The sequence below is a fragment of the Siniperca chuatsi genome, linkage group LG24 (assembly GCF_020085105.1).
Source record: "Siniperca chuatsi isolate FFG_IHB_CAS linkage group LG24, ASM2008510v1, whole genome shotgun sequence".
Lineage (NCBI taxonomy): Eukaryota > Metazoa > Chordata > Actinopteri > Centrarchiformes > Sinipercidae > Siniperca > Siniperca chuatsi.
The window spans coordinates 8,965,589-8,986,043 of NC_058065.1; the positions used below are offsets into that span (position 1 = coordinate 8,965,589).

A 20,455-nucleotide genomic window follows, 5' to 3' on the forward strand; every position below is an offset into this window, starting at 1 on the left:
CTGCTTTTCAAAGATCTGTCTACCCTGATGAAGTAGCAGCGCCCTCTGCTGTATCGGAAAGAGAAGTGAAAAAGCTTACAGCACCTGGTATTCCCAAGCAGTCTCCCACCCAAGTACTAATCAGGCCCAACCCTGTTTGGCTTCCGAGATCAGACGCGTTCAGAGTGGTATGGCCGTAAGCAACAGTTGCACCTACAACCGTCCCTTCTAAAGATGCTGCAAATTCTATAATTACAATGAAATTAACAAAGTCGAGTCGAGACAAGGCGCTCTGCTTTTCAAAGATCTGTCTACCCTGGTGAAGTAGCAGCGCCCTCTGCTGTTTCGAAAAGAGAAGTGAAAAAGCTTACAGCACCTGGTATTCCCAAGCAGTCTCCCACCCAAGTACTAATCAGGCCCAACCCTGTTTGGCTTCCGAGATCAGACGAGATCGGGCGCGTTCAGAGTGGTATGGCCGTAAGCAACAGTTGCACCTACAACCGTCCCTTCTAAAGATGCTGCAAATTCTATAATTACAATGAAATTAACAAAGTCGAGTCGAGACAAGGCTCTCTGCTTTTCAAAGATCTGTCTACCCTGGTGAAGTAGCAGCGCCTCTGCTGTTTCGAAAGAGAGTGAAAAAGCTTACAGCACCTGGTATTCCCAAGCAGTCTCCCACCCAAGTACTAATCAGGCCCAACCCTGTTTGGCTTCCGAGATCAGACGAGATCGGGCGCGTTCAGAGTGGTATGGCCGTAAGCAACAGTTGCACCTACAACCGTCCCTTCTAAAGATGCTGCAAATACTATAATTACAATGAAATTAACAAAGTCGAGTCGAGACAGGCTGCTCTGCTTTTCAAAGATCTGTCTACCCTGATGAAGTAGCAGCGCCTCTGCTGTATTTTCGGAAAGAGAGAGTGAAAAAGCTTACAGCACCTGGTATTCCCAAGCAGTCTCCCACCCAAGTACTAATCAGGCCCAACCCGTTTTGGCTTCCGAGATCAGACGAGATCGGGCGCGTTCAGAGTGGTATGGCCGTAAGCAACAGTTGCACCTACAACCGTCCCTTCTAACGACGCTGCAAGTTATATAATTACAATGAAATTAACAAAGTCGAGTCGAGACAAGGCGCTCTGCTTTTCAAAGATCTGTCTACCCTGGTGAAGTAGCAGCGCCCTCTGCTGTTTCGAAAAGAGAAGTGAAAAAGCTTACAGCACCTGGTATTCCCAAGCAGTCTCCCACCCAAGTACTAATCAGGCCCAACCCTGTTTGGCTTCCGAGATCAGACGAGATCGGGCGCGTTCAGAGTGGTATGGCCGTAAGCAACAGTTGCACCTACAACCGTCCCTTCTAAAGATGCTGCAAATTCTATAATTACAATGAAATTAACAATGTCGAGTCGAGAGAAGGCGCTCTGCTTTTTCAAAGATCTGTCTACCCTGGTGAAGTAGCAGCGCCCTCTGCTGTTTCGAAAAGAGAGTGAAAAAAGCTTACAGCACCTGGTATTCCCAAGCAGTCTCCCACCCAAGTACTAATCAGGCCCAACCCTGTTTGGCTTCCGAGATCAGACGAGATCGGGCGCGTTCAGAGTGGTATGGCCGTAAGCAACAGTTGCACCTACAACCGTCCCTTCTAAAGATGCTGCAAATTCTATAATTACAATGAAATTAACAAAGTCGAGTCGAGACAAGCTCTCTGCTTTCAAAGATCTGTCTACCCTGGTGAAGTAGCAGCGCCTCTCTGCTGTTTCGGAAAGAGAGAGTGAAAAGCTTACAGCACCTGGTATTCCCAAGCAGTCTCCCACCCAAGTACTAATCAGGCCCAACCCTGTTTGGCTTCCGAGATCAGACGAGATCGGCGAGCGCGGCGCGTCAGAGTGGTATGGCCGTAAGCAACAGTTGCACCTACAACCGTCCCTTCTAAAGATGCTGCAAATACTATAATTACAATAAAATTAACAAAGTCGAGTCGAGGAGCTCTGCTTTTCAGATCTGTCTACCCTGATGAAGTAGCAGCGCCTCTGCTGTTTCGGAAAGAGAAGTGAAAAAGCTTACAGCACCTGGTATTCCCAAGCAGTCTCCCACCCAAGTACTAATCAGGCCCAACCCTGTTTGGCTTCCGAGATCAGACGAGATCGGGCGCTGTTCAGAGTGGTATGGCCGTGGCGTAAGCAACAGTTGCACCTACAACCGTCCCCCTTCTAAAGATGCTGCAAATTCTATAATTACAATGAAATTAACAATGTCGAGTCGAGACAAGGCTCTGCTTTTTTCAGATCTGTCTACCCTGGTGAAGTAGCAGCGCCTCTGCTGTTTCGAAAAGAGAAGTGAAAAAGCTTACAGCACCTGGTATTCCCAAGCAGTCTCCCACCCAAGTACTAATCAGGCCCAACCCTGTTTGGCTTCCGAGATCAGACGAGATCGGGCGCGTTCAGAGTGGTATGGCCGTAAGCAACAGTTGCACCTACAACCGTCCCTTCTAAAGACTGCAAATTACTATAATTACAATGAAATTAACAAAGTCGAGTCGAGACAGGCTCTGCTTTTCAAAGATCTGTCTACCCTGGTGAAGTAGCAGCGCCTCTGCTGTTTGGAAAGAGAAGTGAAAAAGCTTACAGCACCTGGTATTCCCAAGCAGTCTCCCACCCAAGTACTAATCAGGCCCAACCCTGTTTGGCTTCCGAGATCAGACGAGATCGGGCGCGTTCAGAGTGGTATGGCCGTAAGCAACAGTTGCACCTACAACCGTCCCTTCTAAAGATGCTGCAAATTCTATAATTACAATGAAATTAACAAAGTCGAGTCGAGACAAGGCGCTCTGCTTTTCAAAGATCTGTCTACCCTGATGAAGTAGCAGCGCCCTCTGCTGTATTGGAAAGAGAAGTGAAAAAGCTTACAGCACCTGGTATTCCCAAGCAGTCTCCCACCCAAGTACTAATCAGGCCCAACCCTGTTTGGCTTCCGAGATCAGACGAGATCGGGCGCGTTCAGAGTGGTATGGCCGTAAGCAACAGTTGCACCTACAACCGTCCCTTCTAAAGATGCTGCAAATTCTATAATTACAATGAAATTAACAATGTCGAGTCGAGTCAGGCGCTCTGCTTTTCAAAGATCTGTCTACCCTGGTGAAGTAGCAGCGCCTCTGCTGTTTCGAAAAGAGAAGAAAAAAAGCTTACACCTGGTATTCCCAAGCAGTCTCCCACCCAAGTACTAATCAGGCCCAACCCTGTTTGGCTTCCGAGATCAGACGAGATCGGGCGCGTTCAGAGTGGTATGGCCGTAAGCAACAGTTGCACCTACAACCGTCCCTTCTAAAGATGCTGCAAATACTATAATTACAATGAAATTAACAAAGTCGAGTCGAGAGACAAGGCTCTCTGCTTTTCAAAGATCTGTCTACCCTGGTGAAGTAGCAGCGCCTCTGCTGTTTCGGAAAGAGAAGTGAAAAAGCTTACAGCACCTGGTATTCCCAAGCAGTCTCCCACCCAAGTACTAATCAGGCCCAACCCTGTTTGGCTTCCGAGATCAGACGAGATCGGGCGCGTTCAGAGTGGTATGGCCGTAAGCAACAGTTGCACCTACAACCGTCCCTTCTAAAGATGCTGCAAATTCTATAATTACAATGAAATTAACAATGTCGAGTCGAGACAAGGCGCTCTGCTTTTCAAAGATCTGTCTACCCTGGTGAAGTAGCAGCGCCTCTGCTGTTTCGAAAAGAGAAGTGAAAAGGCTTACAGCACCTGGTATTCCCAAGCAGTCTCCCACCCAAGTACTAATCAGGCCCAACCCTGTTTGGCTTCCGAGATCAGACGAGATCGGGCGCGTTCAGAGTGGTATGGCCGTAAGCAACAGTTGCACCTACAACCGTCCCTTCTAAAGATGCTGCAAATACTATAATTACAATGAAATTAACAAAGTCGAGTCGAGAGACAAGGCTCTGCTTTTCAAAGATCTGTCTACCCTGGTGAAGTAGCAGCGCCTCTGCTGTTTCGGAAAGAGAGAGTGAAAAAGCTTACAGCACCTGGTATTCCCAAGCAGTCTACCACCCAAGTACTAATCAGGCCCAACCCTGTTTGGCTTCCGAGATCAGACGAGATCGGGCGCGTTCAGAGTGGTATGGCCGTAAGCAACAGTTGCACCTACAACCGTCCCTTCTAAAGATGCTGCAAATACTATAATTACAATGAAATTAACAATGTCGTGTCGAGACAAGGCGCTCTGCTATTCAAAGATCTGTCTACCCTGGTGAAGTAGCAGCGCCCTCTGCTGTTTCGAAAAAGAGAAGTGAAAAAGCTTACAGCACCTGGTATTCCCAAGCAGTCTCCCACCCAAGTACTAATCAGGCCCAACCCTGTTTGGCTTCCGAGATCAGACGAGATCGGGCGCGTTCAGAGTGGTATGGCCGTAAGCAACAGTTGCACCTACAACCGTCCCTTCTAAAGATGCTGCAAATTCTATAATTACAATGAAATTAACAATGTCGAGTCGAGACGCTCTGCTTTTCAAAGATCTGTCTACCCTGGTGAAGTAGCAGCGCCTCTGCTGTTTCGAAAGAGAAGTGAAAAAAAAGCAGCACCTGGTATTCCCAAGCAGTCTCCCACCCAAGTACTAATCAGGCCCAACCCTGTTTGGCTTCCGAGATCAGACGAGATCGGGCGCGTTCAGAGTGGTATGGCCGTAAGCAACAGTTGCACCTACAACCGTCCCTTCTAAAGATGCTGCAAATACTATAATTACAATGAAATTAACAAAGTCGAGTCGAGACAAGGCTCTCTGCTTTTCAAAGATCTGTCTACCCTGATGAAGTAGCAGCGCCTCTGCTGTATCGGAAAGAGAAGTGAAAAAGCTTACAGCACCTGGTATTCCCAAGCAGTCTCCCACCCAAGTACTAATCAGGCCCAACCCTGTTTGGCTTCCGAGATCAGACGAGATCGGGCGCGTTCAGAGTGGTATGGCCGTGGCAACAGTTGCACACCTACAACCGTCCCTTCTAAAGATGCTGCAAATTATATAATTACAATGAAATTAACAATGTCGAGTCGAGACAAGCTCTGCTTTTCAAAGATCTGTCTACCCTGATGAAGTAGCAGCGCCCTCTGCTGTTTCGGAAAGAGAAGTGTGAAAAAGCTTACAGCACCTGGTATTCCCAAGCAGTCTCCCACCCAAGTACTAATCAGGCCCAACCCTGTTTGGCTTCCGAGATCAGACGAGATCGGGCGCGCTCAGAGTGGTATGGCCGTAAGCAACAGTTGCACCTACAACCGTCCCTTCTAAAGATGCTGCAAATTCTATAATTACAATGAAATTAACAAAGTCGAGTCGAGAGAAGGCTCTGCTTTTCAAAGATCTGTCTACCCTGGTGAAGTAGCAGCGCCCTCTGCTGTTTCGAAAAGAGAAAGTGAAAAAAGCTTACAGCACCTGGTATTCCCAAGCAGTCTCCCACCCAAGTACTAATCAGGCCCAACCCTGTTTGGCTTCCGAGATCAGACGAGATCGGGCGCGTTCAGAGTGGTATGGCCGTAAGCAACAGTTGCACCTACAACCGTCCCTTCTAAAGATGCTGCAAATTCTATAATTACAATGAAATTAACAAAGTCGAGTCGAGACAAGGCTCTCTGCTTTTCAAAGATCTGTCTACCCTGGTGAAGTAGCAGCGCCTCTGCTGTTTCGAAAGAGAAGTGAAAAAGCTTACAGCACCTGGTATTCCCAAGCAGTCTCCCACCCAAGTACTAATCAGGCCCAACCCTGTTTGGCTTCCGAGATCAGACGAGATCGGGCGCTTCAGAGTGGTATGGTATGGCGTAAGCAACAGTTGCACCTACAACCGTCCCTTCTAAAGATGCTGCAAATTCTATAATTACAATGAAATTAACAAAGTCGAGTCGAGACAAGGCGCTCTGCTTTTCAAAGATCTGTCTACCCTGGTGAAGTAGCAGCGCCCTCTGCTGTATCGGAAAGAGAAGTGAAAAAGCTTACAGCACCTGGTATTCCCAAGCAGTCTCCCACCCAAGTACTAATCAGGCCCAACCCTGTTTGGCTTCCGAGATCAGACGAGATCGGGCGCGTTCAGAGTGGTATGGCCGTAAGCAACAGTTGCACCTACAACCGTCCCTTCTAAAGATGCTGCAAATTCTATAATTACAATGAAATTAACAAAGTCGAGTCGAGACAAGGCGCTCTGCTTTTCAAAGATCTGTCTACCCTGGTGAAGTAGCAGCGCCTCTGCTGTTTCGAAAGAGAAGTGAAAAAGCTTACAGCACCTGGTATTCCCAAGCAGTCTCCCACCCAAGTACTAATCAGGCCCAACCCTGTTTGGCTTCCGAGATCAGACGAGATCGGGCGCGCTTCAGAGTGGTATGGCCGTAAGCAACAGTTGCACCTACAACCGTCCCTTCTAAAGATGCTGCAAATTCTATAATTACAATGAAATTAACAAAGTCGAAATGAAATTAACAGAGTCAGGGCTCTCTGCTTTTCAAAGATCTGTCTACCCTGATGAAGTAGCAGCGCCCTCTGCTGTTTCGGAAAGAGAAGTGAAAAAGCTTACAGCACCTGGTATTCCCAAGCAGTCTCCCACCCAAGTACTAATCAGGCCCAACCCTGTTTGGCTTCCGAGATCAGACGAGATCGGGCGCGTTCAGAGTGGTATGGCCGTAAGCAACAGTTGCACCTACAACCGTCCCTTCTAAAGATGCTGCAAATTATATAATTACAATAAAATTAACAAAGTCGAGTCGAGACAAGCTCTGCTTTTCAAAGATCTGTCTACCCTGATGAAGTAGCAGCGCCTCTGCTGTATTGGAAAGAGAAGTGAAAAAGCTTACAGCACCTGGTATTCCCAAGCAGTCTCCCACCCAAGTACTAATCAGGCCCAACCCTGTTTGGCTTCCGAGATCAGACGAGATCGGGCGCGCTCAGAGTGGTATGGCCGTAAGCAACAGTTGCACCTACAACCGTCCCTTCTAAAGATGCTGCAAATACTATAATTACAATGAAATTAACAAAGTCGAGTCGAGACAAGGCTCTGCTTTTCAAAGATCTGTCTACCCTGGTGAAGTAGCAGCGCCTCTGCTGTTTCGGAAAGAGAAGTGAAAAAGCTTACAGCACCTGGTATTCCCAAGCAGTCTCCCACCCAAGTACTAATCAGGCCCAACCCTGTTTGGCTTCCGAGATCAGACGCGTTCGGGCGCGCGTCAGAGTGGTATGGCCGTAAGCAACAGTTGCACCTACAACCGTCCCTTCTAAAGATGCTGCAAGTTATATAATTACAATGAAATTAACAATGTCGAGTCGAGACAAGGCGCTCTGCTTTTCAAAGATCTGTCTACCCTGGTGAAGTAGCAGCGCCCTCTGCTGTTTCGAAAAGAGAAGTGAAAAAGCTTACAGCACCTGGTATTCCCAAGCAGTCTCCCACCCAAGTACTAATCAGGCCCAACCCTGTTTGGCTTCCGAGATCAGACGAGATCGGGCGCGTTCAGAGTGGTATGGCCGTAAGCAACAGTTGCACCTACAACCGTCCCTTCTAAAGATGCTGCAAATTCTATAATTACAATGAAATTAACAAAGTCGAGTCGAGACAAGGCGCTCTGCTTTTTTCAGATCTGTCTACCCTGGTGAAGTAGCAGCGCCTCTCTGCTGTTTCGAAAGAGAAGTGAAAAAGCTTACAGCACCTGGTATTCCCAAGCAGTCTCCCACCCAAGTACTAATCAGGCCCAACCCTGTTTGGCTTCCGAGATCAGACGAGATCGGGCGCGCGTCAGAGTGGTATGGCCGTAAGCAACAGTTGCACCTACAACCGTCCCTTCTAAAGATGCTGCAAATTCTATAATTACAATGAAATTAACAAAACAAAGTCGAGTCGAGGAGCTCTGCTTTTCAAAGATCTGTCTACCCTGATGAAGTAGCAGCGCCCTCTGCTGTATTGGAAAGAGAAGTGAAAAAGCTTACAGCACCTGGTATTCCCAAGCAGTCTCCCACCCAAGTACTAATCAGGCCCAACCCTGTTTGGCTTCCGAGATCAGACGAGATCGGGCGCGTTCAGAGTGGTATGGCCGTAAGCAACAGTTGCACCTACAACCGTCCCTTCTAAAGATGCTGCAAATACTATAATTACAATAAAATTAACAAAGTCGAGTCGAGGAGCTCTGCTTTTCAAAGATCTGTCTACCCTGATGAAGTAGCAGCAGCGCCCTGCTGTATCGGAAAGAGAAGTGAAAAAGCTTACAGCACCTGGTATTCCCAAGCAGTCTCCCACCCAAGTACTAATCAGGCCCAACCCTGTTTGGCTTCCGAGATCAGACGAGATCGGGCGCGTTCAGAGTGGTATGGCCGTAAGCAACAGTTGCACCTACAACCGTCCCTTCTAAAGATGCTGCAAATTCTATAATTACAATGAAATTAACAAAGTCGAGTCGAGACAAGGCGCTCTGCTTTTCAAAGATCTGTCTACCCTGGTGAAGTAGCAGCGCCCTCTGCTGTTTCGAAAGAAAGTGAAAAAGCTTACAGCACCTGGTATTCCCAAGCAGTCTCCCACCCAAGTACTAATCAGGCCCAACCCTGTTTGGCTTCCGAGATCAGACGAGATCGGGCGCGTTCAGAGTGGTATGGCCGTAAGCAACAGTTGCACCTACAACCGTCCCTTCTAAAGATGCTGCAAATTCTATAATTACAATGAAATTAACAATGTCGAGTCGAGACAAGGCTCTCTGCTTTTCAAAGATCTGTCTACCCTGGTGAAGTAGCAGCGCCTCTGCTGTTTCAAAAGAGAGTGAAAAAAGCTTACAGCACCTGGTATTCCCAAGCAGTCTCCCACCCAAGTACTAATCAGGCCCAACCCTGTTTGGCTTCCGAGATCAGACGAGATCGGGCGCGTTCAGAGTGGTATGGCCGTAAGCAACAGTTGCACCTACAACCGTCCCTTCTAAAGATGCTGCAAATACTATAATTACAATGAAATTAACAAAGTCGAACAAAGTCGAGAGTCAGACAAGCGTCTGCTTTTCAAAGATCTGTCTACCCTGATGAAGTAGCAGCGCCTCTGCTGTATCGGAAAGAGAAGTGAAAAAGCTTACAGCACCTGGTATTCCCAAGCAGTCTCCCACCCAAGTACTAATCAGGCCCAACCCTGTTTGGCTTCCGAGATCAGACGAGATCGGGCGCGTTCAGAGTGGTATGGCCGTAAGCAACAGTTGCACCTACAACCGTCCCTTCTAAAGATGCTGCAAATACTATAATTACAATGAAATTAACAAAGTCGAAATCGAGAGAAGCTCTGCTTTTCAAAGATCTGTCTACCCTGGTGAAGTAGCAGCGCCTCTGCTGTTTCGAAAAGAGAAGTGAAAAAGCTTACAGCACCTGGTATTCCCAAGCAGTCTCCCACCCAAGTACTAATCAGGCCCAACCCTGTTTGGCTTCCGAGATCAGACGAGATCGGGCGCGTTCAGAGTGGTATGGCCGTAAGCAACAGTTGCACCTACAACCGTCCCCCTTCTAAAGATGCTGCAAATTCTATAATTACAATGAAATTAACAAAGTCGAGTCGAGACAAGCTCTGCTGCTTTTCAAAGATCTGTCTACCCTGATGAAGTAGCAGCGCCCTCTGCTGTTTCGGAAAGAGAAGTGAAAAAGCTTACAGCACCTGGTATTCCCAAGCAGTCTCCCACCCAAGTACTAATCAGGCCCAACCCTGTTTGGCTTCCGAGATCAGACGAGATCGGGCGCGTTCAGAGTGGTATGGCCGTAAAGCAACAGTTGCACCTACAACCGTCCCTTCTAAAGATGCTGCAAATACTATAATTACAATGAAATTAACAAAGTCGAGTCGAGAGAGCTCTGCTTTTCAAAGATCTGTCTACCCTGATGAAGTAGCAGCGCCCTCTGCTGTTTCGGAAAGAGAAGTGAAAAAAGCTTACAGCACCTGGTATTCCCAAGCAGTCTCCCACCCAAGTACTAATCAGGCCCAACCCTGTTTGGCTTCCGAGATCAGACGAGATCGGGCGCGCGTTCAGAGTGGTATGGCCGTAAGCAACAGTTGCACCTACAACCGTCCCTTCTAAAGATGCTGCAAATACTATAATTACAATGAAATTAACAAAATCGAGTCGAGACAAGGCGCTCTGCTTTTCAAAGATCTGTCTACCCTGGTGAAGTAGCAGCGCCTCTGCTGTTTCGAAAAGAGAAGTGAAAAAGCTTACAGCACCTGGTATTCCCAAGCAGTCTCCCCACCCAAGTACTAATCAGGCCCAACCCTGTTTGGCTTCCGAGATCAGACGAGATCGGGCACGTTCAGAGTGGTATGGCCGTAAGCAACAGTTGCACCTACAACCGTCCCTTCTAAAAAGATGCTGCAAATTCTATAATTACAATGAAATTAACAATGTCGAGTCGAGACAAGGCGCTCTGCTTTTCAAAGATCTGTCTACCCTGGTGAAGTAGCAGCGCCCTCTGCTGTATTGGAAAGAGAAGTGAAAAAGCTTACAGCACCTGGTATTCCCAAGCAGTCTCCCACCCAAGTACTAATCAGGCCCAACCCTGTTTGGCTTCCGAGATCAGACGAGATCGGGCGCATTCAGAGTGGTATGGCCGTAAGCAACAGTTGCACCTACAACCGTCCCTTCTAAAGATGCTGCAAATACTATAATTACAATGAAATTAACAAAGTCGAGTCGAGACAAGGCTGCTCTGCTTTTCAAAGATCTGTCTACCCTGGTGAAGTAGCAGCGCCTCTGCTGTTTCGAAAAGAGAGTGAAAAAGCTTACAGCACCTGGTATTCCCAAGCAGTCTCCCACCCAAGTACTAATCAGGCCCAACCCTGTTTGGCTTCCGAGATCAGACGAGATCGGGCGCGTTCAGAGTGGTATGGCCGTAAGCAACAGTTGCACCTACAACCGTCCCTTCTAAAGATGCTGCAAATTACTATAATTACAATGAAATTAACAATGTCGAGTCGAGACAAGGCTCTGCTTTTCAAAAATCTGTCTACCCTGGTGAAGTAGCAGCGCCCTCTGCTGTTTCGAAAAGAGAAGTGAAAAAGCTTACAGCACCTGGTATTCCCAAGCAGTCTCCCACCCAAGTACTAATCAGGCCCAACCCTGTTTGGCTTCCGAGATCAGACGAGATCGGGCGCGCGCTCAGAGTGGTATGGCCGTAAGCAACAGTTGCACCTACAACCGTCCCTTCTAAAGATGCTGCAAATTCTATAATTACAATGAAATTAACAAAGTCGAGTCGAGTCAAGGCGCTCTGCTTTTCAAAGATCTGTCTACCCTGATGAAGTAGCAGCGCCCTCTGCTGTATCGGAAAGAGAAGTGAAAAAGCTTACAGCACCTGGTATTCCCAAGCAGTCTCCCACCCAAGTACTAATCAGGCCCAACCCTGTTTGGCTTCCGAGATCAGACGAGATCGGGCGCGTTCAGAGTGGTATGGCCGTAAGCAACAGTTGCACCTACAACCGTCCCTTCTAAAGATGCTGCAAATACTATAATTACAATGAAATTAACAAAGTCGAGTCGAGGAGCTCTGCTTTTCAAAGATCTGTCTACCCTGATGAAGTAGCAGCGCCCTCTGCTGTATCGGAAAGAGAAGTGAAAAAGCTTACAGCACCTGGTATTCCCAAGCAGTCTCCCACCCAAGTACTAATCAGGCCCAACCCTGTTTGGCTTCCGAGATCAGACGAGATCGGGCGCGTTCAGAGTGGTATGGCCGTAAGCAACAGTTGCACCTACAACCGTCCCTTCTAAAGATGCTGCAAATACTATAATTACAATAAAATTAAATTTACAAAGTCGAGTCAAGGCTGCTCTGCTTTTCAAAGATCTGTCTACCCTGATGAAGTAGCAGCGCCTCTCTGCTGTGCTTTGGAAAGAGAAGTGAAAAAGCTTACAGCACCTGGTATTCCCAAGCAGTCTCCCACCCAAGTACTAATCAGGCCCAACCCTGTTTGGCTTCCGAGATCAGACGAGATCGGGCGCGTTCAGAGTGGTATGGCCGTAAGCAACAGTTGCACCTACAACCGTCCCTTCTAAAGATGCTGCAAATTCTATAATTACAATGAAATTAACAATGTCGAGTCGAGACAAGGCGCTCTGCTTTTCAAAGATCTGTCTACCCTGGTGAAGTAGCAGCGCCCTCTGCTGTTTCGAAAGAGAAGTGAAAAAGCTTACAGCACCTGGTATTCCCAAGCAGTCTCCCACCCAAGTACTAATCAGGCCCAACCCTGTTTGGCTTCCGAGATCAGACGAGATCGGGCGCGTTCAGAGTGGTATGGCCGTAAGCAACAGTTGCACCTACAACCGTCCCTTCTAAAGATGCTGCAAATACTATAATTACAATGAAATTAACAAAGTCGAGTCGAGGAGCTCTGCTTTTCAAAGATCTGTCTACCCTGGTGAAGTAGCAGCGCCCTCTGCTGTTTCGAAAAGAGAAGTGAAAAAGCTTACAGCACCTGGTATTCCCAAGCAGTCTCCCACCCAAGTACTAATCAGGCCCAACCCTGTTTGGCTTCCGAGATCAGACGAGATCGGACGAGATCGGGCGCGTTCAGAGTGGTATGGCCGTAAGCAACAGTTGCACCTACAACCGTCCCTTCTAAAGATGCTGCAAATACTATAATTACAATGAAATTAACAAAGTCGAGTCGAGACAAGGCGCTCTGCTTTTCAAAGATCTGTCTACCCTGGTGAAGTAGCAGCGCCCTCTGCTGTTTCGAAAAAGAGAAGTGAAAAAGCTTACAGCACCTGGTATTCCCAAGCAGTCTCCCACCCAAGTACTAATCAGGCCCAACCCTGTTTGGCTTCCGAGATCAGACGAGATCGGGCGCGTTCAGAGTGGTATGGCCGTAAGCAACAGTTGCACCTACAACCGTCCCCTCTAAAGATGCTGCAAATTCTATAATTACAATGAAATTAACAATGTCGAATTAACGAGAGTCAGACAGGCGCTCTGCTTTTCAAAGATCTGTCTACCCTGGTGAAGTAGCAGCGCCCTCTGCTGTTTCGGAAAGAGAAGTGAAAAAAAAGCTTACAGCACCTGGTATTCCCAAGCAGTCTCCCACCCAAGTACTAATCAGGCCCAACCCTGTTTGGCTTCCGAGATCAGACGAGATCGGGCGCGTTCAGAGTGGTATGGCCGTAAGCAACAGTTGCACCTACAACCGTCCCTTCTAAAGATGCTGCAAATTCTATAATTACAATGAAATTAACAATGTCGAAAGTCGAGAGTCGAGAAGCTCTGCTTTTCAAAGATCTGTCTACCCTGGTGAAGTAGCAGCGCCTCTGCTGTGTCGGAAAAGAGAAGTGAAAAAGCTTACAGCACCTGGTATTCCCAAGCAGTCTCCCACCCAAGTACTAATCAGGCCCAACCCTGTTTGGCTTCCGAGATCAGACGAGATCGGGATCGCGCGTTCAGAGTGGTATGGCCGTGGCCGCAACAGTTGCACCTACAACCGTCCCTTCTAAAGATGCTGCAAATTCTATAATTACAATGAAATTAACAAAATTCGAAGTCGAGACAAGGCGCTCTGCTTTTCAAAGATCTGTCTACCCTGGTGAAGTAGCAGCGCCTCTGCTGTTTCGGAAAGAGAAGTGAAAAAGCTTACAGCACCTGGTATTCCCAAGCAGTCTCCCACCCAAGTACTAATCAGGCCCAACCCTGTTTGGCTTCCGAGATCAGACGAGATCGGGCGCGCGTTCAGAGTGGTATGGCCGTAAGCAACAGTTGCACCTACAACCGTCCCTTCTAAAGATGCTGCAAATACTATAATTACAATGAAATTAACAAAGTCGTCGAGTCAAGGCTCTCTGCTTTTCAAAGATCTGTCTACCCTGATGAAGTAGCAGCGCCTCTGCTGTATCGGAAAGAGAAGTGAAAAAGCTTACAGCACCTGGTATTCCCAAGCAGTCTCCCACCCAAGTACTAATCAGGCCCAACCCTGTTTGGCTTCCGAGATCAGACGAGATCGGGCGCGTTCAGAGTGGTATGGCCGTAAGCAACAGTTGCACCTACAACCGTCCCTTCTAAAGATGCTGCAAATTATATAATTACAATGAAATTAACAAAGTCGAGTCGAGACAAGGCTGCTCTGCTTTTCAAAGATCTGTCTACCCTGGTGAAGTAGCAGCGCCTCTCTGCTGTTTGAAAAGAGAAGTGAAAAAAGCTTACAGCACCTGGTATTCCCAAGCAGTCTCCCACCCAAGTACTAATCAGGCCCAACCCTGTTTGGCTTCCGAGATCAGACGAGATCGGGCGCGTTCAGAGTGGTATGGCCGTAAGCAACAGTTGCACCTACAACCGTCCCTTCTAAAGATGCTGCAAATTCTATAATTACAATGAAATTAACAAAGTCGAAGTCGAGACAAGGCGCTCTGCTTTTCAAAGATCTGTCTACCCTGGTGAAGTAGCAGCGCCTCTGCTGTTTCGAAAAGAGAAGTGAAAAAGCTTACAGCACCTGGTATTCCCAAGCAGTCTCCCACCCAAGTACTAATCAGGCCCAACCCTGTTTGGCTTCCGAGATCAGACGAGATCGGATCGCGCGTTCAGAGTGGTATGGCCGTAAGCAACAGTTGCACCTACAACCGTCCCTTCTAAAGATGCTGCAAATACTATAATTACAATGAAATTAACAAAGTCGAGTCGAGACAAGGCTCTCTGCTTTTCAAAGATCTGTCTACCCTGGTGAAGTAGCAGCGCCTCTGCTGTTTCGAAAGAGAAGTGAAAAAGCTTACAGCACCTGGTATTCCCAAGCAGTCTCCCACCCAAGTACTAATCAGGCCCAACCCTGTTTGGCTTCCGAGATCAGACGAGATCGGGCGCGTTCAGAGTGGTATGGCCGTAAGCAACAGTTGCACCTACAACCGTCCCTTCTAAAGATGCTGCAAATACTATAATTACAATGAAATTAACAATGTCGAAGTCGAGAGTCAAGGCTCTCTGCTTTTCAAAGATCTGTCTACCCTGGTGAAGTAGCAGCGCCTCTGCTGCTGTCTTCGGAAAGAGAAGTGAAAAAGCTTACAGCACCTGGTATTCCCAAGCAGTCTCCCACCCAAGTACTAATCAGGCCCAACCCTGTTTGGCTTCCGAGATCAGACGAGATCGGGCGCGCTCAGAGTGGTATGGCCGTAAGCAACAGTTGCACCTACAACCGTCCCTTCTAAAGATGCTGCAAATACTATAATTACAATGAAATTAACAAAGTCGAGTCGAGACAGCTCTGCTTTTCAAAGATCTGTCTACCCTGGTGAAGTAGCAGCGCCCTCTGCTGTTTCGGAAAGAGAAGTGAAAAAGCTTACAGCACCTGGTATTCCCAAGCAGTCTCCCACCCAAGTACTAATCAGGCCCAACCCTGTTTGGCTTCCGAGATCAGACGAGATCGGGCGCGCTCAGAGTGGTATGGCCGTAAGCAACAGTTGCACCTACAACCGTCCCTTCTAAAGATGCTGCAAATTCTATAATTACAATGAAATTAACAAAGTCGAGTCGAGAGACAAGGCGCTCTGCTTTTCAAAGATCTGTCTCTACCCTGGTGAAGTAGCAGCGCCCTCTGCTGTTTCGAAAAGAGTGAAAAAGCTTACAGCACCTGGTATTCCCAAGCAGTCTCCCACCCAAGTACTAATCAGGCCCAACCCTGTTTGGCTTCCGAGATCAGACGAGATCGGGCGCGTTCAGAGTGGTATGGTCGTAAGCAACAGTTGCACCTACAACCGTCCCTTCTAAAGATGCTGCAAATTCTATAATTACAATGAAATTAACAAAGTCGAGTCGAGACAAGGCGCTCTGCTTTTCAAAGATCTGTCTACCCTGGTGAAGTAGCAGCGCCTCTGCTGTTTCGGAAGAGAAGTGAAAAAAGTTACAGCACCTGGTATTCCCAAGCAGTCTCCCACCCAAGTACTAATCAGGCCCAACCCTGTTTGGCTTCCGAGATCAGACGAGATCGGGCGCGTTCAGAGTGGTATGGCCGTAAGCAACAGTTGCACCTACAACCGTCCCTTCTAAAGATGCTGCAAATACTATAATTACAATGAAATTAACAAAGTCGAGTCGAGACAAGCTCTGCTTTTCAAAGATCTGTCTACCCTGATGAAGTAGCAGCGCCCTCTGCTGTATCGGAAAGAGAAGTGAAAAAGCTTACAGCACCTGGTATTCCCAAGCAGTCTCCACCCAAGTACTAATCAGGCCCAACCCTGTTTGGCTTCCGAGATCAGACGAGATCGGGCGCGTTCAGAGTGGTATGGCCGTAAGCAACAGTTGCACCTACAACCGTCCCTTCTAAAGATGCTGCAAATTATATAATTACAATGAAATTAACAAAGTCGAAGTCGAGAGAAAGCTGCTCTGCTTTTCAAAGATCTGTCTACCCTGATGAAGTAGCAGCGCCCTCTGCTGTATCGGAAAGAGAAGTGAAAAAGCTTACAGCACCTGGTATTCCCAAGCAGTCTCCCACCCAAGTACTAATCAGGCCCAACCCTGTTTGGCTTCCGAGATCAGACGAGATCGGGCGCGTTCAGAGTGGTATGGCCGTAAGCAACAGTTGCACCTACAACCGTCCCTTCTAAAGATGCTGCAAATTCTATAATTACAATGAAATTAACAAAGTCGAGTCGAGACAAGGCTCTGCTTTTCAAAGATCTGTCTACCCTGGTGAAGTAGCAGCGCCTCTGCTGTTTCGGAAAGAGAAGTGAAAAAAACACAGCAGCACCTGGTATTCCCAAGCAGTCTCCCACCCAAGTACTAATCAGGCCCAACCCTGTTTGGCTTCCGAGATCAGACGAGATCGGGCGCGCTCAGAGTGGTATGGCCGTAAGCAACAGTTGCACCTACAACCGTCCCTTCTAAAGACGCTGCAAATACTATAATTACAATGAAATTAACAAAGTCGAGTCGAGACAAGGCTCTGCTTTTCAAAGATCTGTCTACCCTGGTGAAGTAGCAGCGCCTCTGCTGTTTCGAAAGAGAAGTGAAAAAGCTTACAGCACCTGGTATTCCCAAGCAGTCTCCCACCCAAGTACTAATCAGGCCCAACCCTGTTTGGCTTCCGAGATCAGACGAGATCGGGCGCGTTCAGAGTGGTATGGCCGTAAGCAACAGTTGCACCTACAACCGTCCCTTCTAAAGATGCTGCAAATACTATAATTACAATGAAATTAACAAAGTCGAGTCGAGAGGAGCTCTCTGCTTTTCAAAGATCTGTCTACCCTGGTGAAGTAGCAGCGCCTCTGCTGTTTGGAAAAGAGAAGTGAAAAAGCTTACAGCACCTGGTATTCCCAAGCAGTCTCCCACCCAAGTACTAATCAGGCCCAACCCTGTTTGGCTTCCGAGATCAGACGAGATCGGGCGCGTTCAGAGTGGTATGGCCGTAAGCAACAGTTGCACCTACAACCGTCCCTTCTAAAGATGCTGCAAATACTATAATTACAATGAAATTAACAAAGTCGTGTCGAGACAAGGCTCTCTGCTTTTCAAAGATCTGTCTACCCTGGTGAAGTAGCAGCGCCCTCTGCTGTTTCGAAAAGAGAAGTGAAAAAAAGCAGCACCTGGTATTCCCAAGCAGTCTCCCACCCAAGTACTAATCAGGCTCAACCCTGTTTGGCTTCCGAGATCAGACGAGATCGGGCGCGTTCAGAGTGGTATGGCCGTAAGCAACAGTTGCACCTACAACCGTCCCTTCTAAAGATGCTGCAAATTCTATAATTACAATGAAATTAACAAAGTCGAGTCGAGACAAGGCTGCTCTGCTTTTCAAAGATCTGTCTACCTGGTGAAGTAGTAGCAGCGCCTCTGCTGTTTCGGAAAGAGAAGTGAAAAAGCTTACAGCACCTGGTATTCCCAAGCAGTCTCCCACCCAAGTACTAATCAGGCCCAACCCTGTTTGGCTTCCGAGATCAGACGAGATCGGGCGCGCGCTTCAGAGTGGTATGGCCGTAAGCAACAGTTGCACCTACAACCGTCCCTTCTAAAGATGCTGCAAATTCTATAATTACAATGAAATTAACAAAGTCGAGTCGAACAAGCTCTGCTTTTCAAAGATCTGTCTACCCTGGTGAAGTAGCAGCGCCCTCTGCTGTTTCGGAAAGAGAAGTGAAAAAGCTTACAGCACCTGGTATTCCCAAGCAGTCTCCCCACCCAAGTACTAATCAGGCCCAACCCTGTTTGGCTTCCGATCAGACGAGATCGGGGCGCGTTCAGAGTGGTATGGCCGTAAGCAACAGTTGCACCTACAACCGTCCCTTCTAAAGATGCTGCAAATTATATAATTACAATGAAATTAACAAAGTCGAGTCGAGAGACAAGGCGCTCTGCTTTTCAAAGATCTGTCTACCCTGGTGAAGTAGCAGCGCCTCTGCTGTTTCGGAAAGAGAAGTGAAAAAGCTTACAGCACCTGGTATTCCCAAGCAGTCTCCCACCCAAGTACTAATCAGGCCCAACCCTGTTTGGCTTCCGAGATCAGACGAGATCGGGCGCGTTCAGAGTGGTATGGCCGTAAGCAACAGTTGCACCTACAACGTCCCTTCTAAAGATGCTGCAAATACTATAATTACAATGAAATTAACAAAGTCGAGTCGAGACAAGCTCTGCTTTTCAAAGATCTGTCTACCCTGGTGAAGTAGCAGCGCCTCTGCTGTTTCGGAAAGAGAAGTGAAAAAGCTTACAGCACCTGGTATTCCCAAGCAGTCTCCCACCCAAGTACTAATCAGGCCCAACCCTGTTTGGCTTCCGAGATCAGACGAGATCGGGCGCGTTCAGAGTGGTATGGCCGTAAGCAACAGTTGCACCTACAACCGTCCCTTCTAAAGATGCTGCAAATTCTATAATTACAATGAAATTAACAATGTCGAGTCGAGACAAGGCGCTCTGCTTTTCAAAGATCTGTCTACCCTGGTGAAGTAGCAGCGCCCTCTGCTGTATCGGATAGAGAAGTGGAAAAGCTTACAGCACCTGGTATTCCCAAGCAGTCTACCACCCAAGTACTAATCAGGCCCAACCCTGTTTGGCTTCCGAGATCAGACGAGATCGGGCGCGTTCAGAGTGGTATGGCCGTAAGCAACAGTTGCACCTACAACCGTCCCTTCTAAAGAAGCTGCAAGTTATAATTACAATGAAATTAACAAAGTCGAGTCGAGACAAGCTCTCTGCTTTTCAAAGATCTGTCTACCCTGGTGAAGTAGCAGCGCCCTCTGCTGTTTCGAAAAGAGAAGTGAAAAAGCTTACAGCACCTGGTATTCCCAAGCAGTCTCCCACCCAAGTACTAATCAGGCCCAACCCTGTTTGGCTTCCGAGATCAGACGAGATCGGGCGCATTCAGAGTGGTATGGCTGTAAGAAACAGTTGCACCTACAACCGTCCCTTCTAAAGATGCTGCAAATTCTATAATTACAATGAAATTAACAAAGTCGAGTCGAGGAGCTCTGCTTTTCAAAGATCTGTCTACCCTGATGAAGTAGCAGCGCCCTCTGCTGTATCGGAAAGAGAAGTGGAAAAGCTTACAGCACCTGGTATTCCCAAGCAGTCTCCCACCCAAGTACTAATCAGGCCCAACCCTGTTTGGCTTCCGAGATCAGACGAGATCGGGCGCGTTCAGAGTGGTATGGCCGTAAGCAACAGTTGCACCTACAACCGTCCCTTCTAAAGATGCTGCAAATACTATAATTACAATAAAATTAACAAAGTCGAGTCGAGACAGCTCTGCTTTTCAAAGATCTGTCTACCCTGATGAAGTAGCAGCGCCTCTCTGCTGTATCGGAAAGAGAAGTGAAAAAGCTTACAGCACCTGGTATTCCCAAGCAGTCTCCCACCCAAGTACTAATCAGGCCCAACCCTGTTTGGCTTCCGAGATCAGACGAGATCGGGCGCGTTCAGAGTGGTATGGCCGTAAGCAACAGTTGCACCTACAACCGTCCCTTCTAAAGATGCTGCAAATTACTATAATTACAATGAAATTAACAATGTCGAGTCGAGAGTCAAGGCTCTCTGCTTTTCAAAGATCTGTCTACCCTGGTGAAGTAGCAGCGCCCTCTGCTGTTTCGAAAAGAGAAGTGAAAAAAGCTTACAGCACCTGGTATTCCCAAGCAGTCTCCCACCCAAGTACTAATCAGGCCCAACCCTGTTTGGCTTCCGAGATCAGACGAGATCGGGCGCGCTCAGAGTGGTATGGCCGTAAGCAACAGTTGCACCTACAACCGTCCCTTCTAAAGATGCTGCAAATTCTATAATTACAATGAAATTAACAAAGTCGAGTCGAGACAAGGCGCTCTGCTCTTTTTCAAAGATCTGTCTACCCTGGTGAAGTAGCAGCGCCTCTGCTGTTTCGGAAAGAGAAGTGAAAAAGCTTACAGCACCTGGTATTCCCAAGCAGTCTCCCACCCAAGTACTAATCAGGCCCAACCCTGTTTGGCTTCCGAGATCAGACGAGATCGGGCGCGTTCAGAGTGGTATGGCCGTAAGCAACAGTTGCACCTACAACCGTCCCTTCTAAAGATGCTGCAA

The 20,455-nt window shown here is 47.8% G+C and overlaps 60 non-coding genes and 13 pseudogenes across 60 annotated transcripts; all 73 read right to left on the reverse strand.

Moving 5' to 3' along the window:
- Positions 1-72: 72 nt before the first annotated feature.
- Positions 73-181, reverse strand: LOC122872551 (annotated as a pseudogene).
- Positions 182-343: 162 nt separating this feature from the next.
- Positions 344-462, reverse strand: LOC122872589. Its single transcript, XR_006377233.1, has one exon. It is a non-coding gene; the product is annotated as a 5S ribosomal RNA (ribosomal RNA).
- A 159-nt stretch (positions 463-621) lies between these two features.
- Positions 622-740, reverse strand: LOC122872590. The gene has a single exon (XR_006377234.1). It is a non-coding gene; the product is annotated as a 5S ribosomal RNA (ribosomal RNA).
- A 165-nt stretch (positions 741-905) lies between these two features.
- LOC122872532 lies at positions 906-1,024 on the reverse strand. The gene has a single exon (XR_006377194.1). It is a non-coding gene; the product is annotated as a 5S ribosomal RNA (ribosomal RNA).
- A 162-nt stretch (positions 1,025-1,186) lies between these two features.
- LOC122872591 lies at positions 1,187-1,305 on the reverse strand. Its single transcript, XR_006377235.1, has one exon. It is a non-coding gene; the product is annotated as a 5S ribosomal RNA (ribosomal RNA).
- A 163-nt stretch (positions 1,306-1,468) lies between these two features.
- LOC122872592 lies at positions 1,469-1,587 on the reverse strand. The gene has a single exon (XR_006377236.1). It is a non-coding gene; the product is annotated as a 5S ribosomal RNA (ribosomal RNA).
- Positions 1,588-1,748: 161 nt separating this feature from the next.
- LOC122872541 lies at positions 1,749-1,874 on the reverse strand (annotated as a pseudogene).
- Positions 1,875-2,028: 154 nt separating this feature from the next.
- LOC122872543 lies at positions 2,029-2,147 on the reverse strand (annotated as a pseudogene).
- Positions 2,148-2,314: 167 nt separating this feature from the next.
- Positions 2,315-2,433, reverse strand: LOC122872593. The gene has a single exon (XR_006377237.1). It is a non-coding gene; the product is annotated as a 5S ribosomal RNA (ribosomal RNA).
- A 156-nt stretch (positions 2,434-2,589) lies between these two features.
- LOC122872594 lies at positions 2,590-2,708 on the reverse strand. The gene has a single exon (XR_006377238.1). It is a non-coding gene; the product is annotated as a 5S ribosomal RNA (ribosomal RNA).
- A 162-nt stretch (positions 2,709-2,870) lies between these two features.
- Positions 2,871-2,989, reverse strand: LOC122872596. Its single transcript, XR_006377240.1, has one exon. It is a non-coding gene; the product is annotated as a 5S ribosomal RNA (ribosomal RNA).
- A 160-nt stretch (positions 2,990-3,149) lies between these two features.
- LOC122872539 lies at positions 3,150-3,265 on the reverse strand (annotated as a pseudogene).
- Positions 3,266-3,428: 163 nt separating this feature from the next.
- Positions 3,429-3,547, reverse strand: LOC122872597. Its single transcript, XR_006377241.1, has one exon. It is a non-coding gene; the product is annotated as a 5S ribosomal RNA (ribosomal RNA).
- Positions 3,548-3,708: 161 nt separating this feature from the next.
- LOC122872595 lies at positions 3,709-3,827 on the reverse strand. The gene has a single exon (XR_006377239.1). It is a non-coding gene; the product is annotated as a 5S ribosomal RNA (ribosomal RNA).
- Positions 3,828-3,989: 162 nt separating this feature from the next.
- Positions 3,990-4,108, reverse strand: LOC122872510. The gene has a single exon (XR_006377172.1). It is a non-coding gene; the product is annotated as a 5S ribosomal RNA (ribosomal RNA).
- Positions 4,109-4,271: 163 nt separating this feature from the next.
- Positions 4,272-4,390, reverse strand: LOC122872598. Its single transcript, XR_006377242.1, has one exon. It is a non-coding gene; the product is annotated as a 5S ribosomal RNA (ribosomal RNA).
- A 154-nt stretch (positions 4,391-4,544) lies between these two features.
- LOC122872540 lies at positions 4,545-4,663 on the reverse strand (annotated as a pseudogene).
- A 161-nt stretch (positions 4,664-4,824) lies between these two features.
- LOC122872538 lies at positions 4,825-4,942 on the reverse strand (annotated as a pseudogene).
- A 163-nt stretch (positions 4,943-5,105) lies between these two features.
- Positions 5,106-5,224, reverse strand: LOC122872489. The gene has a single exon (XR_006377152.1). It is a non-coding gene; the product is annotated as a 5S ribosomal RNA (ribosomal RNA).
- A 162-nt stretch (positions 5,225-5,386) lies between these two features.
- On the reverse strand, positions 5,387-5,505 carry LOC122872599. The gene has a single exon (XR_006377243.1). It is a non-coding gene; the product is annotated as a 5S ribosomal RNA (ribosomal RNA).
- Positions 5,506-5,665: 160 nt separating this feature from the next.
- Positions 5,666-5,787, reverse strand: LOC122872550 (annotated as a pseudogene).
- Positions 5,788-5,949: 162 nt separating this feature from the next.
- LOC122872600 lies at positions 5,950-6,068 on the reverse strand. Its single transcript, XR_006377244.1, has one exon. It is a non-coding gene; the product is annotated as a 5S ribosomal RNA (ribosomal RNA).
- A 160-nt stretch (positions 6,069-6,228) lies between these two features.
- Positions 6,229-6,348, reverse strand: LOC122872521. Its single transcript, XR_006377183.1, has one exon. It is a non-coding gene; the product is annotated as a 5S ribosomal RNA (ribosomal RNA).
- Positions 6,349-6,520: 172 nt separating this feature from the next.
- Positions 6,521-6,639, reverse strand: LOC122872459. The gene has a single exon (XR_006377123.1). It is a non-coding gene; the product is annotated as a 5S ribosomal RNA (ribosomal RNA).
- Positions 6,640-6,797: 158 nt separating this feature from the next.
- On the reverse strand, positions 6,798-6,916 carry LOC122872491. The gene has a single exon (XR_006377153.1). It is a non-coding gene; the product is annotated as a 5S ribosomal RNA (ribosomal RNA).
- A 159-nt stretch (positions 6,917-7,075) lies between these two features.
- On the reverse strand, positions 7,076-7,195 carry LOC122872537 (annotated as a pseudogene).
- A 162-nt stretch (positions 7,196-7,357) lies between these two features.
- LOC122872460 lies at positions 7,358-7,476 on the reverse strand. Its single transcript, XR_006377124.1, has one exon. It is a non-coding gene; the product is annotated as a 5S ribosomal RNA (ribosomal RNA).
- Positions 7,477-7,638: 162 nt separating this feature from the next.
- Positions 7,639-7,758, reverse strand: LOC122872529. The gene has a single exon (XR_006377191.1). It is a non-coding gene; the product is annotated as a 5S ribosomal RNA (ribosomal RNA).
- Positions 7,759-7,920: 162 nt separating this feature from the next.
- On the reverse strand, positions 7,921-8,039 carry LOC122872461. The gene has a single exon (XR_006377125.1). It is a non-coding gene; the product is annotated as a 5S ribosomal RNA (ribosomal RNA).
- Positions 8,040-8,197: 158 nt separating this feature from the next.
- LOC122872462 lies at positions 8,198-8,316 on the reverse strand. Its single transcript, XR_006377126.1, has one exon. It is a non-coding gene; the product is annotated as a 5S ribosomal RNA (ribosomal RNA).
- A 160-nt stretch (positions 8,317-8,476) lies between these two features.
- LOC122872463 lies at positions 8,477-8,595 on the reverse strand. Its single transcript, XR_006377127.1, has one exon. It is a non-coding gene; the product is annotated as a 5S ribosomal RNA (ribosomal RNA).
- A 160-nt stretch (positions 8,596-8,755) lies between these two features.
- LOC122872466 lies at positions 8,756-8,874 on the reverse strand. Its single transcript, XR_006377129.1, has one exon. It is a non-coding gene; the product is annotated as a 5S ribosomal RNA (ribosomal RNA).
- Positions 8,875-9,044: 170 nt separating this feature from the next.
- Positions 9,045-9,163, reverse strand: LOC122872467. Its single transcript, XR_006377130.1, has one exon. It is a non-coding gene; the product is annotated as a 5S ribosomal RNA (ribosomal RNA).
- A 159-nt stretch (positions 9,164-9,322) lies between these two features.
- Positions 9,323-9,441, reverse strand: LOC122872468. The gene has a single exon (XR_006377131.1). It is a non-coding gene; the product is annotated as a 5S ribosomal RNA (ribosomal RNA).
- A 164-nt stretch (positions 9,442-9,605) lies between these two features.
- LOC122872520 lies at positions 9,606-9,724 on the reverse strand. The gene has a single exon (XR_006377182.1). It is a non-coding gene; the product is annotated as a 5S ribosomal RNA (ribosomal RNA).
- A 160-nt stretch (positions 9,725-9,884) lies between these two features.
- LOC122872516 lies at positions 9,885-10,005 on the reverse strand. The gene has a single exon (XR_006377179.1). It is a non-coding gene; the product is annotated as a 5S ribosomal RNA (ribosomal RNA).
- A 161-nt stretch (positions 10,006-10,166) lies between these two features.
- LOC122872534 lies at positions 10,167-10,286 on the reverse strand. The gene has a single exon (XR_006377195.1). It is a non-coding gene; the product is annotated as a 5S ribosomal RNA (ribosomal RNA).
- Positions 10,287-10,450: 164 nt separating this feature from the next.
- On the reverse strand, positions 10,451-10,569 carry LOC122872465. Its single transcript, XR_006377128.1, has one exon. It is a non-coding gene; the product is annotated as a 5S ribosomal RNA (ribosomal RNA).
- Positions 10,570-10,730: 161 nt separating this feature from the next.
- LOC122872469 lies at positions 10,731-10,849 on the reverse strand. Its single transcript, XR_006377132.1, has one exon. It is a non-coding gene; the product is annotated as a 5S ribosomal RNA (ribosomal RNA).
- Positions 10,850-11,010: 161 nt separating this feature from the next.
- Positions 11,011-11,131, reverse strand: LOC122872528. The gene has a single exon (XR_006377190.1). It is a non-coding gene; the product is annotated as a 5S ribosomal RNA (ribosomal RNA).
- Positions 11,132-11,293: 162 nt separating this feature from the next.
- On the reverse strand, positions 11,294-11,412 carry LOC122872470. Its single transcript, XR_006377133.1, has one exon. It is a non-coding gene; the product is annotated as a 5S ribosomal RNA (ribosomal RNA).
- A 157-nt stretch (positions 11,413-11,569) lies between these two features.
- LOC122872471 lies at positions 11,570-11,688 on the reverse strand. Its single transcript, XR_006377134.1, has one exon. It is a non-coding gene; the product is annotated as a 5S ribosomal RNA (ribosomal RNA).
- A 166-nt stretch (positions 11,689-11,854) lies between these two features.
- Positions 11,855-11,973, reverse strand: LOC122872472. The gene has a single exon (XR_006377135.1). It is a non-coding gene; the product is annotated as a 5S ribosomal RNA (ribosomal RNA).
- A 161-nt stretch (positions 11,974-12,134) lies between these two features.
- On the reverse strand, positions 12,135-12,253 carry LOC122872473. The gene has a single exon (XR_006377136.1). It is a non-coding gene; the product is annotated as a 5S ribosomal RNA (ribosomal RNA).
- Positions 12,254-12,410: 157 nt separating this feature from the next.
- Positions 12,411-12,539, reverse strand: LOC122872536 (annotated as a pseudogene).
- Positions 12,540-12,702: 163 nt separating this feature from the next.
- On the reverse strand, positions 12,703-12,821 carry LOC122872474. The gene has a single exon (XR_006377137.1). It is a non-coding gene; the product is annotated as a 5S ribosomal RNA (ribosomal RNA).
- A 173-nt stretch (positions 12,822-12,994) lies between these two features.
- Positions 12,995-13,113, reverse strand: LOC122872475. Its single transcript, XR_006377138.1, has one exon. It is a non-coding gene; the product is annotated as a 5S ribosomal RNA (ribosomal RNA).
- A 166-nt stretch (positions 13,114-13,279) lies between these two features.
- On the reverse strand, positions 13,280-13,402 carry LOC122872545 (annotated as a pseudogene).
- A 165-nt stretch (positions 13,403-13,567) lies between these two features.
- LOC122872518 lies at positions 13,568-13,688 on the reverse strand. Its single transcript, XR_006377180.1, has one exon. It is a non-coding gene; the product is annotated as a 5S ribosomal RNA (ribosomal RNA).
- Positions 13,689-13,847: 159 nt separating this feature from the next.
- Positions 13,848-13,966, reverse strand: LOC122872477. The gene has a single exon (XR_006377140.1). It is a non-coding gene; the product is annotated as a 5S ribosomal RNA (ribosomal RNA).
- A 164-nt stretch (positions 13,967-14,130) lies between these two features.
- On the reverse strand, positions 14,131-14,249 carry LOC122872478. Its single transcript, XR_006377141.1, has one exon. It is a non-coding gene; the product is annotated as a 5S ribosomal RNA (ribosomal RNA).
- A 162-nt stretch (positions 14,250-14,411) lies between these two features.
- Positions 14,412-14,533, reverse strand: LOC122872531. Its single transcript, XR_006377193.1, has one exon. It is a non-coding gene; the product is annotated as a 5S ribosomal RNA (ribosomal RNA).
- Positions 14,534-14,693: 160 nt separating this feature from the next.
- On the reverse strand, positions 14,694-14,812 carry LOC122872479. Its single transcript, XR_006377142.1, has one exon. It is a non-coding gene; the product is annotated as a 5S ribosomal RNA (ribosomal RNA).
- Positions 14,813-14,980: 168 nt separating this feature from the next.
- On the reverse strand, positions 14,981-15,099 carry LOC122872492. Its single transcript, XR_006377154.1, has one exon. It is a non-coding gene; the product is annotated as a 5S ribosomal RNA (ribosomal RNA).
- A 158-nt stretch (positions 15,100-15,257) lies between these two features.
- On the reverse strand, positions 15,258-15,376 carry LOC122872493. The gene has a single exon (XR_006377155.1). It is a non-coding gene; the product is annotated as a 5S ribosomal RNA (ribosomal RNA).
- Positions 15,377-15,539: 163 nt separating this feature from the next.
- LOC122872513 lies at positions 15,540-15,658 on the reverse strand. The gene has a single exon (XR_006377176.1). It is a non-coding gene; the product is annotated as a 5S ribosomal RNA (ribosomal RNA).
- A 160-nt stretch (positions 15,659-15,818) lies between these two features.
- On the reverse strand, positions 15,819-15,937 carry LOC122872526. The gene has a single exon (XR_006377188.1). It is a non-coding gene; the product is annotated as a 5S ribosomal RNA (ribosomal RNA).
- Positions 15,938-16,096: 159 nt separating this feature from the next.
- On the reverse strand, positions 16,097-16,214 carry LOC122872524. The gene has a single exon (XR_006377186.1). It is a non-coding gene; the product is annotated as a 5S ribosomal RNA (ribosomal RNA).
- Positions 16,215-16,378: 164 nt separating this feature from the next.
- LOC122872480 lies at positions 16,379-16,497 on the reverse strand. The gene has a single exon (XR_006377143.1). It is a non-coding gene; the product is annotated as a 5S ribosomal RNA (ribosomal RNA).
- Positions 16,498-16,658: 161 nt separating this feature from the next.
- LOC122872542 lies at positions 16,659-16,777 on the reverse strand (annotated as a pseudogene).
- Positions 16,778-16,935: 158 nt separating this feature from the next.
- Positions 16,936-17,054, reverse strand: LOC122872481. The gene has a single exon (XR_006377144.1). It is a non-coding gene; the product is annotated as a 5S ribosomal RNA (ribosomal RNA).
- A 160-nt stretch (positions 17,055-17,214) lies between these two features.
- LOC122872482 lies at positions 17,215-17,333 on the reverse strand. Its single transcript, XR_006377145.1, has one exon. It is a non-coding gene; the product is annotated as a 5S ribosomal RNA (ribosomal RNA).
- A 160-nt stretch (positions 17,334-17,493) lies between these two features.
- On the reverse strand, positions 17,494-17,612 carry LOC122872547 (annotated as a pseudogene).
- Positions 17,613-17,776: 164 nt separating this feature from the next.
- Positions 17,777-17,898, reverse strand: LOC122872527. Its single transcript, XR_006377189.1, has one exon. It is a non-coding gene; the product is annotated as a 5S ribosomal RNA (ribosomal RNA).
- A 158-nt stretch (positions 17,899-18,056) lies between these two features.
- Positions 18,057-18,175, reverse strand: LOC122872548 (annotated as a pseudogene).
- Positions 18,176-18,338: 163 nt separating this feature from the next.
- Positions 18,339-18,457, reverse strand: LOC122872483. Its single transcript, XR_006377146.1, has one exon. It is a non-coding gene; the product is annotated as a 5S ribosomal RNA (ribosomal RNA).
- A 157-nt stretch (positions 18,458-18,614) lies between these two features.
- LOC122872484 lies at positions 18,615-18,733 on the reverse strand. The gene has a single exon (XR_006377147.1). It is a non-coding gene; the product is annotated as a 5S ribosomal RNA (ribosomal RNA).
- Positions 18,734-18,895: 162 nt separating this feature from the next.
- LOC122872512 lies at positions 18,896-19,014 on the reverse strand. Its single transcript, XR_006377175.1, has one exon. It is a non-coding gene; the product is annotated as a 5S ribosomal RNA (ribosomal RNA).
- Positions 19,015-19,173: 159 nt separating this feature from the next.
- Positions 19,174-19,292, reverse strand: LOC122872497. Its single transcript, XR_006377159.1, has one exon. It is a non-coding gene; the product is annotated as a 5S ribosomal RNA (ribosomal RNA).
- A 157-nt stretch (positions 19,293-19,449) lies between these two features.
- LOC122872485 lies at positions 19,450-19,568 on the reverse strand. Its single transcript, XR_006377148.1, has one exon. It is a non-coding gene; the product is annotated as a 5S ribosomal RNA (ribosomal RNA).
- A 159-nt stretch (positions 19,569-19,727) lies between these two features.
- On the reverse strand, positions 19,728-19,846 carry LOC122872486. Its single transcript, XR_006377149.1, has one exon. It is a non-coding gene; the product is annotated as a 5S ribosomal RNA (ribosomal RNA).
- A 166-nt stretch (positions 19,847-20,012) lies between these two features.
- LOC122872494 lies at positions 20,013-20,131 on the reverse strand. Its single transcript, XR_006377156.1, has one exon. It is a non-coding gene; the product is annotated as a 5S ribosomal RNA (ribosomal RNA).
- A 164-nt stretch (positions 20,132-20,295) lies between these two features.
- Positions 20,296-20,414, reverse strand: LOC122872488. Its single transcript, XR_006377151.1, has one exon. It is a non-coding gene; the product is annotated as a 5S ribosomal RNA (ribosomal RNA).
- Positions 20,415-20,455: the final 41 nt, after the last annotated feature.